The sequence below is a fragment of the Triturus cristatus genome, chromosome 4_1, assembly GCF_964204655.1.
Source record: "Triturus cristatus chromosome 4_1, aTriCri1.1, whole genome shotgun sequence".
Classification (NCBI taxonomy): Eukaryota; Metazoa; Chordata; class Amphibia; order Caudata; family Salamandridae; genus Triturus; species Triturus cristatus.
Window position 1 is genome coordinate 701,583,041 of NC_140585.1, and position 12,245 is coordinate 701,595,285.

The window sequence follows — 12,245 nt, forward strand, 5'->3', positions numbered from 1 at the left end:
AAATTGCACCTGGTAAGGAAAGCCATGTGCAGCATGGAAGAGACAGCTGGAGGTTATCACTCATGTGGACACACCCACATACACTGTATAAAACCAACCCCTTCCTGGACCAGCATCCTTTGCACACCACAAGCCGAGACAGAGAAACAGGACACCATTGACTCACACTGCACAACATCACACCCACCCATCTCCACACAACACCACTTTCACCCACACACCTCACACACTACACATATTTCCACCACTACCACACAACACCACTTTCACCCACACACCTCACACACTACGCATATCTCCACCACTACATTGCACCCTGCACCCCTCATCCATTTGCACCATGCCCCCCTAGAAAATGCCCAAATTCACTGACTCAGAGTTGAAAGTGAAGGTAGACGAGATAATCAGGGTAGAACCACATTTGTTTGGGCACCTGGTCCAATACAACCCACTTGCGCGCAAGAATCATATGTGGGCAAGGATCCACAGCAAAGACAATGCCGTAGGAACCACCCTACAGACTGTGCGTGACATCAGGAAGTGTTGGGGCAACCTCAAGGGCTTGGTCAAGCGTCAGGCCCAGAGGAACCATGCGACGGCACAGAGAACTGGTGACGGCCTTCCCATCACACCCCTAACCTTCACTGAATGGGAAGAAAAGGTGCCTGCCATAGTACATCCAGAGAGTCTCACATGAATCGAGGGGGGAGTGGAGACTACCAACAAAATGATCACATCACACTACAATGCACCGTTGTGCACAACAAGTGAGCTCCAAACGCCCGCCCACATCAAACTCATGTGGAATGCACACTTTCAATATGAATGGATCTCAAAGACAGCATTTCCTTAGCAGCTCAACCTCAAAGGAAGGTGGTCAGCTCATGCACATTGGCCTCCCTCCCAAACATCATTGCTCACCCTCCCCACCCCACAGCCGTGTGGCAGCTAACTCCGTCGACAGTGCCTCCCAACAGGTAGGTAGCAAACTTACTGGGGAGTGGTCACTGAAACCTGACAGCGAGAACACAACTTCCACAAGGCCCTCTATCTCCCCTCACAAACATCATGGAGCCAAATGCACCCCACATCCCGCACTTGCTTGCCAACTCTGGAAACCCCCATAATTTCATAGGCCGTGCACATGCAGCTAATACTATCGAGAAGCCACATGATTCACAGTAACACTGATGAAGTCACATGCAACTGGAAAGCAGAATACAAGAACGCGACCACAAAAAGTCAATGTGCAAGTCCTATTGCCTCAAAGCAGAAAGACTCGGGCAACCCAACACATGCATGGAAACTCTGTCAAACCTCGCAAACCACAGGAGGTAATCACAAAAAGCACAACACAGATCATGAAGTGGCGGCATAGTAGACAGCCACACATAGAAAATTCCCAAATATCCAAGCATTCACTGAATTGGATGAGCAACAAGTTCGTACCAGAGGACATGTCCTTTGAAATACAATATCTATACATATATTTTAGTTTCTTCAGCCATGATACATAGCCAACGAGCAATGTATGTGCCCCGGGCTTCAAATGGGATGAAAAAACTTGGGGGGCGCTCAAAGGGGCCTTGCCAAAGTAATTAAGGGCGTGGCCTAAAAACACTGAAAATATGGTGCGAAGTGACACCCCATTCCAGACGCACAGCTTTCCATTACGAATAACAAATATGCCACAATTATTCCAGTTAAACCAAAGTTTTTATTTCAATATCATCAACGCTTTGTTCAATGTTTTCCATAATCGTCCTGTCACATGAAAGACATTCTATGTTTCCATTAATTCCTTAATGCTGTAGAGTACCCCTGACGAAGGTCCAAGAATGGGCCCGAAATGCATTGGGTGATGAAAATTATCATTTGAGGAATACCTAGGTATGACACCGTGCTCAAGAATAAGACCCGTATTGGCATGTCTACAGCACTAAGGACTTAATGGAAACATAGAGTGTCTTTCATGTGACAGGACGATAATGGAAAACATTGAACAAAGTGTTGATGATATTGAAATAAAAATTTGGTTTAACTGGAATAATTGTGGCATATTTGTTATGCACGACGGAAAGCTGTGCGTCTGGAGTGGGGTGTCACTTCGCCCCATATTTTCAGTGATTTATTCTAAACACTTGGTATGGGCAGTCCACGATACCAGGCCAGCACGCTTACAAATGAATACAAAAGAACTTTTGACTAAACTTGGAAAGATTGGTGTGCACTCTGTCATTCCCTTTCATGGCCTAAAAACCTCAGACATAAATCTGTGCTTAGCATATTGCGCCACCGACTAGCATTTTCCTGTCACTGCCATTGCCCCCAGATATATGATACAACAAGTTACATGATAACTAATACAACTCCGGACTACTGGCCTTGTCAATGTTTGTCAGTTACATAAGATAAAGAAGCAGCAATTATGGCTTGCATCTAACATTGGCGAAGCTACCACCTAAAGCCCTGGTGACAACACAACAATGTTGTTGCTCATGAGTCTCCAAAAGAGTGAAATCCAGAGACTAAATGAATCCTCAAAGGACTTCACTTCCCCACAATGCTCACCTGGCAGACGTCATGCAGTAACTACTCCACCAGTGAGAAATGAGGAGTGTGACCATGCGCACATCGATGTGCCTGCTGTCAATGTATTCCAGCAAAATCAACGGTCCGCCTTTGCCAAGGCACAAAAACCTGTCCCAAGGCCCCCTTAAAAAATGTCGGTGCCCACCACAGGTGAGACCTGGCCCACTAAAACCCTGTATCGACCTCAACATCATGTGTGACTGATGACATACTGACATGAATGCCTATTAATGCCAAGGTAAAAGTCATGTCATCTCAAATTCAATGTGCCAAACATGAACATCAAACTTGTGCTGTATGCAGAACATACTAACAAAATGACCTTACTCCAAACAGTGACTCGCTAGCAACAGCAGGAGAGCATGCCATAGACGTGCCCAGCCAGCCCCCTCCCCCGCCCCCCCGGGAACGTGAACCCTCGGATGCAGAGTTCCAGGTCTGTTCAGGTGAGGAGGACCTACATGGCCCCTCCGGCGTGCTCAGGGCAGGCCATGCTCAGGCCCTCACTGACCCCACCACCACCACCACAGCTCCCACAACAGCTGCACCACCAATGCTGACCCCTGCAGCAACAACATGTGTGGCAGTCACCTTCACCATCACCACCACTGCCTCCAACACCGTCCCTTTGTCAGCAGTTGCGAATAACACCAGGCACACCGGGGATGCTGGGGACGGTGTGCGGAGGCTGCACCAGGCAACGCCACATGTTCGTGGCTTCAGGGCAGGTGGGAGGTCAAATGGGGGACAGTCACAGGAGGACAATGAGACAGTGGCCCTGGACACCGTGCAAACTGTCCTTGGTGCATACCAGCAGTAACAGGGACAGATGGGACAGGGCCTTGAAGTACTGCAGTAACACACATGGAAATAACAGTACATTGACATATCATGGAATAACCGCAAAAGCAGTAGCACACCACTAGGCAACACTGTATGTATTCATTCATGACAAGTAAGCATCAAGACTGAACTGCATTTACCAGAATGCCAAGGGGTGAACTTTACTGGGAGGTGATGCAGTGTGCTCCCATCCCCCTAAAAACATCAACATGGACATGACGAAAGTTGTCACAGATCACAAAGCGCAGAACAATGAAATCCTTAGCAGTGTGCCCATAGGACCCAGCATCACAACACACCCTATCATGTGGACGATGGTGACATTGACGCATTCACACACTCAAGTACTATTGCACTGGGATTTTCATAAGACATGTGCGATGTATGCATGTTTAACCACATGAATACCAGTCCCTGACAACATCCCCACACCAAATCGATTTCCCAAACGTACTTAGCTGTACCTGCATGAGCACAACAGCTGCGTGCACAGGCCAGGCATCACGTATATAGGAACAGTTGCACAACGTGTCCTTTTTGTGGCAATGTTCTGCTAACTTCCCCATAAGTGATTGTGGATAGTCATTCGTGGCCTCACATTCATACAGCGAAAGCATACTTCAATGAGTGTCCAGGCACAATGGGCCTCTGTCGCTAGTAGTGCTCCCACATCAGCCCGGAGACCTTAGAATTCCAGGTGTCCTGCCCGTCCAGCGCAATTCAGTCACTGCTGAACATGGCTCTCCCACTATTTTCGCGGTGAACTGACACATAAATTATTGATAGCGTTTGATACTGAATGCAGTTGCACCTTTTTATCAGACTTGTGGGCTCTGGCCTTCCATGCTTTTCCGTGAGTACCACCGGGTGTCATTCATCCAATTTGCACACTGCATTTAGCGGTTTCAGATCATTACTTTGGCTGTGCAGCTGAGCGCAGGTTGTGAGATTGCTCTCACGCAATGTCTGACAATCCAGTGGGCCAGGATGAGCCCAGTCAGTTGCAACTGTACCATGACCGCATGCAGTTTGTCTTTGGGTGTGTCCCATTGGCTGTGCTGGGCAGCAGTTATAGGCTAACGTTCCGCTATGCCTATTTCACCAGTGTGCAACCTGTCTTTTCCTGCAGAAGATGTCTGTTTAAGTGGGCCATGGATGTCTGCCTTTCAAACACTTACCTTGCTGACCTGGATCATGAGCTGTGGGGGATTCCTTTGTTGGTCTACGAGCAAGACTGCTTCGGTAAGACACATTTATGGGATGCCTTTCAATGTGTCAGACAGGCTGACAGCTGCTCCTATGCGTTTGTGCAATGGCTCCTGTGCAATGCCTACATCGAACCTCTCCCAGATTGCGATGGGATGTTCCTTACAATCTCGTGGTGCAAGGAGCACATCTGTTCCTACATACTGCTGGATTGGATGGCAATCCTTTCGCTGATGATGAATTGGATCGTCTTTTGGAACTGATTGCCTTCAAAGATGCCTGTACCTTCTTGGATTTGTAACTACTTTACAGCAACAGGAACTGTTGGTGCTAATTCAATTATCATTTCCCTTTCTTCACAAGAATTGTCATCCAGCTTTCTGACTTTAGCCCTGTCTGCATTGGTTTGGACTATGCTGAGCTCTTCAGTCTGTTTTGCTTGGTACCACAGACCTGAGCAAGTGGAGGCTGTCATCTGACCATTGTGTACATTCTCATCTGGCAAGAGTCTGGCTTCCATTATGCAGCTGTAGTGCACGTATATTACATGGCGTTGTTGTTTTGCAAGTACCCAGGGCTCGAGTCAGGTGTACACGCAGGTACACGGCATCCACCTCCTCTTTACACGGAGTGGACGCCGTCCCCCCTGCCAAGAAGTTGGTCCCCACAGAAATATGCTGAACTTGTCCCGGTGTACTTTCCAGTACCCGGAACACGTTCAGCTGTACCTGCACGTTGACTGCTTACCATTCCCAGCAGCAACGTGCAGGCAGCGAGGGTGGCTTTTTTCACCTCCAGCTGGGCCAAAGTAAAGGGGGCCTCTGTCCTCCTTTTGTTTGTACATGCTGACTGGGGGCCGACTTGAACCTCACATGTGAATGTAGATGCCACCGAGGGAAACATAGGCACACTGCTTGCCTTCTGTTCTCAGGTACTTAAGGGAGGCATGCTTTTGCCTATGTTCTGTCCGTGTATATCAATGCAGACACTATAAGACTGTCAGATGGGTTAGTCTGTCCCAGTATTTGCACAATTCATTTTAGTCACACAATTCTAATTCTTTCAGAGAGCCACATCGTGATGTTGTGATTTGATTTGCATTTTGTCTTAGTTGGTCAGTCCCCCCACTTCTTTTTTGAGGATTTGTGCCCTGCAAGTACCTTAGTATATGTCTGTCACATGAGAGGTGTCCGCAGAGCTTGTTCTCTGCGTGGTCCGTGAGTACTGACTGAACATTCTGTCCGTGGTCAGAGAACTAAGGGGCATATGTATCAAACTCCCGTTTAGCGAATCCCAATTTGCGATATTTTGCGATAAGCAAATTGAGATTCGCTAAGCGGGATGTAAAAATAAATCGCAAATATTTTGCGATTTCTTAAAAATCGCAAAATATTCTAAGAAAACTCATTTACGATTTCTTAATAGCGAAATTCGCAAATTAAGAAATCGCAAAAACGGGAATCTGCAATCCAGGTGCAGCCTGATGACATCACAAACAGGAAACTGGAGTGATTTCCTGCACCTGCTCACCTGAGCCACACCCAGAGGCTGCTTGGAGAGTGTGAGGAGGCATCCCAGGAGAGAGCAACCAGCAATGGCTTCCAACAAACAACAGGAGGGCAAGGATGCAGAGAAGAGGAAGAGGAAGCACAAGTTTTCAGAAAAGGAGCAGGAGGTCCTCATTGAGGAGATGGTGTGCAGCCATGAGCTCCTTTTTGGCAAGAAGGCACTGCGTGTCCCAGAGGCGAGGAAAAGGAAAATTTGTCTGGACATCCAAAATAAGGTGAATGCAGTGGAAGTGACCAATCGTACCATTGAAGAATTGTGCAAGCGATGGTATGACATGCGCCAGAGGTCGAAGGAGAGGGTGGCAGCCAGACTGAAGGACGCAAATCAGACTGGAGGAGGACCATCCACAGCAGAACAGCCAACACCCCACGAGGAGCTTGTGGAGTCCACTCTCCTGCCTGAGAGCGTCGGTGGTGTGGCTGACATAGACACCTCCGACCCTGCATCCAGCAGCCAAGGTAAGATGCATGCAAAATCAATCTGCACTCATCCCCATCCCATGCACACTTCCCCAAATGCGCATAGTAACCTCACAAAATGTCATTCCAGTCCAAGTCTTACAGCACACCCAGCAATGCATCATGGGACTTATAGTACTATGTCTGACAGTGTGTACATGAGACAAAGGAAATCTAATGCAACATGTGGGTTGGGGATAAGTGAATGATACAGTGTCAGAGGTTAGCCAAAACAAACTGTAGGAACTTTATTGATTGCCAATTGCAGACAAAGACACAAACTCATGTAGTCCCCTTTACATCCACATCACAATCCAGGGCACGTGAAGACAGCGCAGAGGGAGAGGAGCCTGCACAGCCTGAGGACTCCAGTGACGAGACTGAGCAGATTCCAATCCAGCGCAGGAAGCGCGCACATGTGCCCCCACTGCCTCCATTTGAGGACGAATTACCGGCCACAGGGGATGACAGTGGCAGGAGAGAGGGGAGTCAGGGTGTGTCACACATGCCCATTCAGGACATACCAAGGCCAAGGATTCGACCACACGACACACGCAGGTCAAGGCCCAGGAGCAGCACTGCGACTGAAGCCGAATAATCCGTCTTCTCAGGCCTGGAACATAGCATGCTGCAGGAACAGCGCCTGCAAAACAAATCACTCAGGTCAATCAATAGGCAGCTATGCCGTATCCACAAGGACCAGAAAAACATGGGGGAGGGCATCATGGCCATGGCAGGTGCCATCCGTGACCTATGTGACACTTTGAGGCACAACCAGGCCGCCAGTGATAGGGCTGGCCGACGTGCCAATGCACACCTTCACAACTATACAAAGGCCGTGAACCACCTCTGCACCACCACCAGCACCCTCACACGCAGAAGTGTGACTATGCAGGTCGTAATGGTGCACTGCTGCCAGGATATAACTCGAGGACTTGCACAGGTCACCACTGCTGTGGAGCAGCTGCAGACGGCCAACGCAGGTGGCAGCGCACTCATGGCCTCTGCCGAGAGTGAAGACACCTCCAGTAGGAGCAGCATCACTACTACATTGCCAGGGGACAGACAACGCAGTGCCAGACAGGGTGCAGGCCAAGGGAATACCATGGGGGGCACTCAGCCACACACCACCAATGCGTCACCGAAGGAGGTGAACTGTGCGGTGACACTTAATGCAAACAGGGTGAAGTAACCCTACTATGCTGTGTGCACAGTTACTTGTGCCTTACCTGCACTGTGTGCATAACATGTGCTGGGGACAGCTACAATTTTCATAATTGTGAAGTGTGAATAAACACTGCACACATTATCAAGGTTTTTTGTCTCATGTCATCATTGCTCACCAAGAAGTAGTTTTGTGTGATCTCAGTCCATCTCCGGCGTCCAGCAGCTGCCCCGACTCCTGATGCAGGTCTGGCAGGGGGAGCAGGGCGCTCGTCATCCGATGTGTCTGTATCAGTCACATCAATTGTTGTGCCTTTCCTCATTGCCATGTTATGTAGCATTGCACAGCTTGCCACGATTTTACAGCAGGTCTCAGGGCTGTATTACAGTGCGCCTCCACTTTTATGCAGGCACCAGAAGCGGCTCTTCAGGATTCCAAAGGTACGCTCACTGACGCTGCGTGTAGATCTGTGTGCCCTGTTGTAGCTCCTCTCACTTGCATTTGCAGGATCCAGATATGGGGTCAGGATGAAGTCCCGCACTGCACAGGCACTGTCACCTGCAGGGATAGACACAATAGGTAAGTCAATGTCCCCCCCCTCAAGTGATGTAGTGGATGTATTGATGTGTGCCATGTATTTACCTAGCAGGTATCCCTCCCCAAACTCTCCAGCACTCAGATGTCTGTGTATTCCACCTGTGTCTAAAGATGAAAGAGTCATGTGTACTGCCGGTGTATTTGGGGACAATGTCAGTGATGATATACTTTGCGTTGCACACCATCTGTATATTGAGGGAATGGTAGCATTTCTGGTTTCTGTAGACATATTCAGTTGCTGATGGGGGTGTGATGGCCACATGGGTCCCATCGATGCAGCCAATGACGTGGGGGAAACGTGCAATCTGGTAGAAGTCCAGTTTTGTTTGCTGTAAGGCCTGTTGGGTGGTGGGGAAGTATATGTGCTTTGAGAGCCTCTATAGCATTGCATCTAGAAAGGCATGTAAGAAGCGCGAAAGTGCACTCTGTGACACCCCACCAACCTCCACTATTACCCGTTCAAAACTCCCTGACGCCAGGAGGTGCAGGGAGCACAGGACTTGCACATGTGTGGGAATTGTTTGTGTCCTGAGTGTAGGGTGTTCCAAGTAGGGTTTCAGCTCCTCAATCAGGTCCATTATGGTCTGTGGGTGCAGTCTGTACTTGTCATAGATGTCCTCTTCAGTGTGCTGGAACAGAGTGATGCGCAGCCTGAATATACTTTCCTGTCTCATTCTCCTCTGTGCAAGAGCCCGAATACGCAGCCTCCTGGCTATCACGAACATTGCTGCCATTGTGGTTGGTTCTGTTGCATTGTGGGGTGGTTTAAGTACCTTGCACCAGTTTACCACCTGCATGCAATTGGTGTTAATTGCGATTTCTTAATTTCGTGAAATCGCAATTAGCGACTTTTTCATAAATTTGCTGGCGAATTCTTATATTGCGATATTCTTATTGCGAATTTCGCTAAGTCAAAAAAATAGCTATTTAAGAAATCGCAAATATATACGCAATTTTTAAGTTTCGCAGCCTAAGAAATCGCTAATTTAGCGATTTCTTAATTTTTCCTAGGAATGTGTGTCATACATATGAAATTGCGAAAATTTTGTCGCAAACGCTGTTTTTTGCGATTCGCAGCATTTGCGACTAAATTTTGGTTTCATACATATGCCCCATAGTCCCTTGTCATTCTGTCCTGGTGTAGCCCTAGCACCCCGACTCAACAAAGTCTCACAGCTGCAAGAGGACATGGATCCCCTTTGGATGACATGGGAATGCGAGCTAGATGCCCCACACTTGGGGAGTAATCCATCCAGTGATGAGAGCGACACAGCAAATGTGATGCAAATGTCACCATTTATAGGCTGAGTAATAGGTTCAGCTGACAAAGCCCATAGACCAGGGACATCCGATACAACTCCTTCCTGCAAGTGGTGGGGGGATATGCTCGTGGGTCTACGTCCAGAGGGTTATTGATGTGACATCTTGCTTCATACTAAATGGATATGTCACTGTGGTTACTGGTTAGCTACTCATGCATTTTCAACCTGTTGTGGCACGTATGTTGCATGCTTTGACACTATAGTAAAATTTCACATTTAATAATTTTTCTTGTCTTTTACTTATCTACTTGTGTGCAGGTGCTTGAATGCCTATGAGTGAGTAGGAGAGCTAGTGAGGCAGTCTAGCAATTGTGTCCTGTGCGTAGGGGTGCTTCGGGGTGCTCAGTCCCTGCATGCCCAAGTTCACTGATCCTGTGCATAGTCCAGAATGTGTGCAAAGTCTGAGGAACAATTGTCAAAGTCCGTCACACAACAGCAAGGCACACAGACACAGTAATGGTTGCTCATTGATAACTCACACTCAACAGAAGTAGTTGGCAATGAGCTGTTGATGCTGGTCACGGACTTCTTCCTCACAACTGTCATCGTCCTTGGGCATGTGTGGGTTGGGAGTGGGGGGGATGGTGCTGTTCCACCAGATGTAGCAGTCATGTGCTGAGCCCGGATACTTTGCACGCACGTGTGAGATGATCTGCTCCACCTGTCATACCACTTGCACGTTGATGGAGTGGTAAAGTTTGCGGTTCCTAGAAATGGGTTCACTTGCCTGTGTTGGAACGAGGTCAATGTAGGTACCCTCAATGGCCCCCATCAACATTTTGCATGCCTCCCAGGCAGGCCCGGCTCCAGGTATTTTCTTTCGGTTGGGCCAACGATGCATTCGGGTGGGCCACTGCGGGCCCGATTAGTCACTTATATCTCTTGCCAGGCCTCCTCAGTTTTGCAAGGGCCAGTGAAACGCATTCTTTCTTTCCGAAATCTCTTTCTAGATGTTATCACTCTCAAAAAGTGTTTTTTTTCCATAAAAGGTCCTCCTGATGGGAGAAGGGGGTTTCCTGCGGTGGGAGAATCAGGCAAGTGACACTTCTAAGGCTCTCACTCATGCCGTCCTCTTCGGATTCCCTCACTGCCACCCTCGTCCAGCACCCCTTATCTCTCCATAGCCACTCTCTCATGTGCATTTCATTTGTTGTTTAGCACTACTGATATCAGTGTAGGGTGTGACAGTACTCCACATCACGCGCACATTGTACAGAGACAATCAATCATGCAAGTATATAAGTACATCAGTCTACAGGGAATATCACTAAAGCCAATGGGTATTACATGGTGTGTGTCACATGTCTTCCATGCTGGTGGGCAGGAAGGGTGTTTGGTCTGGAGAAGCACTGACTCAGGATTTCCTGCACACCCCAGTGGTTAGGGGTTGGATTTGCAGCTAAAGGTGTATATTTGCCCCAACAAACTCTTTATGGTACCATTCGCATGATGGGAGACTTGGCAAGTTATGACTATGTTACAACCAAGAAATGAAGCTAGGTACTGACTATTAATTTCGGTTCTCATGCAGCTCTTTGATGACAGTTCCTAGGTCCCTGTCCTATGATGGGATTGTAACTTCAATCTTGCAAGTTACCCAAGTATCTCTGTGACGAAGGCGGTGACCCACTAAGCTATCCACATCAAATGCAGTTTATCACCATTTCAGAACTACCAACAGACAAAGGATTGGCAGGATTATTATTCACCATTTATCTGGACATTTTTGTCTTTGGCTTACATCCGTGGCAGGTTGAGCTACAAAATGTCAAGATGAAGTATACAGGAAGTATGTGTCTAGCTGGGCCTTCCCAGATGTTTTTGTGAAGAACAAATAGCCGGACATTCTCTCACCTGCTCAGTTCCTACTCACTGTCCGATCTGATGAGCAGCTGCAGTTGCCAGGTAAGGTGAATCCGGAGAAATAAACTTTTCTTCCACCTGTGGGATTGAAAAGGGGATATCCACACAGCAGTACGGTTAAGGTTACCCATTGCAGAAGAGAGGATTTGCCCTCTTCACCATGCCCATATTTTAGCTGCACGAGTAGGCGGGGACACAGCCCACATTTCTGAATGGAGATTTGTGATTGGGGGTGCATGTGAGAGAGGGCTCTGGCCTACCAGTACAGGAAGATGATCAACGTTTTAAGGTACGTTTCACATGGATGTGGTCATTTACTACTGGCCTTCGTGCCATCACTGCCAGGGCCACGGATCATATTTGTGTGGGCCTCGCCCACCCGGCCCACCCGCTAGAATCGGGCATGCTCCCAGGTCATGGGATTCCCCCTTCACATCTGCCAATTCATCCCTCCTCTGGAAGTGGACATGTCTATCCTTATGAAGCATCAATGCTGACAGGACGTCACGCACCACCATGCTGATCATGGGCTGTGACATCCCACCAGCGTTGGCCACTGTGTACTGAAAAAAGACCCAGTAGCAGAGAAATGCAGTGCCGCCATAACCTTCAGTGTAGCAGACAATGCAA